At 27.3% G+C, this 4,110-nt stretch overlaps 1 protein-coding gene across 1 annotated transcript in view; it reads right to left on the bottom strand.

Moving 5' to 3' along the window:
- LOC105620635 (monocarboxylate transporter 2-like) overlaps nucleotides 1-4,110 on the bottom strand; it is an 11,588-nt gene that overhangs the window by 6,531 nt on the left and 947 nt on the right. The gene's annotated exons all lie outside the window — the stretch shown is intronic.

Genomic DNA, 4,110 nt, shown 5'->3' with positions numbered 1-4,110 from the left:
TAGTAATATAATAAATAACTACGTAGTAGCTACTACTACTAACTACTTTTAGTTAGTAGTAATAATTATATATACTTATTTTACTTTCTTGTATATATATATATATATATATATATATATATATATATATGTTTGAATTTTTTTTCTCTTCTTTTTAATTCCATTTGCATTTCATCTTCTTTGTCTATGAGTGAGTGGACTATAATTTTCGTACAGCACATTTTCTGCCTATATAAATGGATTAAACGTCTAACAACTTCATATATTTTTTTATACGACTCGCAATATACCCCTGTATGTTTCAAATAAGCTATTGCCATATCCTAGATACTCGACCAGTCAGAGCCAATAAAGTTTATGCGTTATCATTCCGCTTTTCAAATGATTTATGATAGTCACGATATCTAAAGAATTCTCGAGAAACGCATCTTGTGCTAATGAATACGATGCTTCGTACTCTTATACTTCGTTCTTCCTCTTTCTCCTTATTTTTACCACGACAAGCTTAGCACGTCTATCGCAATTTAGCCTGTGTGAAATCCCATCGATAAATCACGTCTGATTCTGGGATAAAGTCGTGGACGCCTCTTGCATCTGCTTAAGTTTTGAAGCAGCATCAGAGATCCACACGTAAACAATAACAGTTCACGTCTATATAAATTATTATAAGTATATTATAAATTATATAAAAGATTTTTTTTAAATAAAAGATATTTTAAACTACAAAGATATTTTAATACAGATATGTGAAGAAAATCATATTTAGTTTAGCAGATAAAAGATATTTTAAATTATGTAATTATACTCGCTTTAAATTTTAACTTGTAAATATTTCAATTGCACGATTATCTTAATTCTTAAGGAAATATATATATATATATATTTCTTCGCACATATATATTTTGATAACTTTCTGAAAAATTATTAATAAAATCATAATCTTTTTTTTTGCGAAAGAAAATAAATTTTCTTTTACTGGCCCGCGCACGCGATTCTTTTCACTAAGATCTTAATTAATATAGTCTATAGATATTAAACACTCAGTTGTGGTTAAAACTGTTTTAAAAGCGACATCAAGCTTTTAAACGGACTCGCTTAGACAGTTTTTCTAGAGAACTGAGTCTTTAATTAATTTTTACGGGTCTCATCGATACGCGCGCTCATTAATCGCGGTGAATATATTTTATTATGGAAGTAAAGTAACGACTCGGGTTACGGAGACAAATGGGCGCCTCACCGCGAGCACGCGAGAAAAAGCAGTTATTAATCTCACTGTAGCTACGACGGGATGACGGATGCGCATTAAATATCGTTGGTCAACGGCGATGACTTATACGCGTAGGAGTATCGTTTAAGACGTGCCTTTCGCAGGATTTTCTTCTTTCTCATTCTGAATGCTGAGATTTCTGCAACCGTTTTTGAATTCTCCTGAATGAGAGGGTAAATATATTTGGATTCGCCTTAGGATATACATGGGCTGTTTCTGTTATTATCGCTTAAGACATCGAGGGAGAAAAAGAAAGTTTAGGAGAGAGATTTATATGCAGGGGTTACATCAAATTGAAATGTCTACTTGATAACATGATAAAACCTGTGATAAATGTGATATCTTGAAAAATCTGAAAATGCGTGACGGTAGTACTTTACATCATCATTTAAATAAATTCAACTCCTTAAAAATAAAATAAAACATATTATCGCATAATTTTTTATGACATAATTTGATTTTTTAAAATTAAAGTAACAAAAATATTTGTCATTTTATATGTTGTCCGGAAAACATAATTTTTTTCATTAAAAAATCTCCATGGATGATAAACGGATAAAAAAGAGGATATACACTGACTGTACCAAAACTCAGACAAGTGTCTCTAAAATGTCTAAAGAGGAATATTATGAAGTATGATTAATTAAGAGAATATTCAAATTGTAATTGTATGTAAGACTATGTAAAAAGGAGATTCTTTGAAGAGAAAAAAATAAGTTTTTCAAGTAATATCAATCCAATAGATCGATTTATAGTTACAGATAAATCTTTCAGTTTAAATTTTTGAGAATAATTATCTTTAATGTATCTCAATTCCATATTTTTGTACTTGTTAATAATAAAATTATACATATCGTGTAGATGTAGAAAATAAAGCAATTTTTGGTTCTCTCATAAAGTCTAAAAGTCTAAAAGAAATGTTTATCCCGTAATGCTTTATACTTTACCTCTTTACTTCTTTCGTTTCTTCTTCTATTTTTCGCGATCAAGTTCAGAATTCTTTATTGAGAATCGTGAGACCAACGATGTATTCTTTTCACCCCCAAGATAATTTTTGTCGATGGGAATGGGTGAATCGACAGCGAGAGTGAATTGGCGAGAGCGAGAGCGACTGCCATCAGGGTCAATGACTTACAGATTGGTCGGGATTTTAGTTGACTATCCTTACGAAGAAGCTTGTAAAATTTCTAAGACATTTTTTGTTAAGATCTCGAAGAAACGAAAAAGACAGAAAGTTGAAAACAGTGCAAATATATATTGCCTATTATACTTGTTTTTTTCCATTTTTCTCATAGTACAATTACAAAATTTTTAAATTTTTACGTGATTGAGTAGAATGAAAACGCGATTTATCATACACACAAAGTTATATTTACAAATAAATACTAAAAATTTACTAAATCGGTCACACAATTTTATTAAATAAATTTTCTAGTCTTGCTAAAATAAAAAATAAGAATGTAAAATAAAATTTTCTAAATAATTAAATAGAATAAAAAAATGTGGTTTAATGCACATATTTATAATAGTAAAATGCATACTAAATTGGTCAAATAGTTTAATATTAAATAGATTTCACAATTAAACATTTTGTTAAAACAAAACAATAAATTTATAACATTTTTTTGAAGAAAGAAGTATCATTTTGTAAAGAAAATAATAATAACTTACGATTTATGATTTAATTTAGAATCTAATAACGTAAGTCATAATAAATATAACAAATTAATTATTGGTTTCTAAATGTAATTGCATTTTAGTAAAATTTATCAAAAACGTAATTTATAGTTAGAATAATTTAGTCTAATTATTATTCTTTTTTATAAATACTTTAATTAAAAATTGGGAAACGACGAAAATTTATGATTTGCAATATTAAATATGATAATGTAATTTGTATAATATTAATATATTAATACAGTAACAGAAAGTTTTCTCTTAAACATTTTAAATATATTAAAAGAGTTAGCAAATATATATCCTAGCCAATTAGATCATTTTTTGCTTTTCTCAAACGCTTCTTGCAAAAGAAATTCTTGCAAAAAACAATCTATTTTTTGCTTGTTCCATAGGATTACTGTTGCTTTTCGTCATCTAAATGGCAGATCTTGTTTAGAACGTAATCGCATCACCGAATTAATGAAACTGGTTAATGTTCAAAGATAACAACAAAAAACATAAAAAATAAATCACAGTCGACGGATTCGCGTTTACGAGGACGATAATAATCCGCTCATAACGCAATTCTTTGCGAGGCGTGCTCTTAAAGAGACAACTCGAAAATGCTGCTGGCGTTGTGCTTAGAAGTATTGAAAACCAATTGAGAATACCTTATGCTTCATTTCTTTCTCGATGATAAAATTATAGAAGGTATATTTTCGCTATTTTATATCGAAAATAATATTTTAATGGATTTTTTATATAAATTTCATTTGTTGTTTCCATAAAACAACTAGATCCTTTATATATGATTGGAAAATTTGAGTTTACTATGTGAAATATTTTTATATTTTATCAAACTCAAGCAATATAAGATTTAGAAATATTGTATTGTCTCAAAGAAGACATATTACCCAATATCTTATATATAAATCTTATATATAAATATCAAGATTACATACTTTTATAGATTGATTTATTTTTTATCCTACTATATTTTTTAAACTATTAATTTTATCTTTATATAAAACAAATTGAAAAAAGAAATAGAGAAGTATATACATATTTTATCTATAAAATAAGTAAATTTCAAGTTTTTATAAAGTATTGACTATTTTGCAAGAAGCAGATATATATATATATATATATATATATATAGATAGCACGACGACACAGGAGGAGAG

Source organism: Atta cephalotes (assembly GCF_000143395.1).
Source record: "Atta cephalotes unplaced genomic scaffold scaffold00028, whole genome shotgun sequence".
In the NCBI taxonomy this organism is placed as follows: domain Eukaryota; kingdom Metazoa; phylum Arthropoda; class Insecta; order Hymenoptera; family Formicidae; genus Atta; species Atta cephalotes.
The sequence above is the reverse complement of the archived record's forward strand: the minus strand, read 5'-3'. Positions and strand labels throughout refer to the sequence as shown.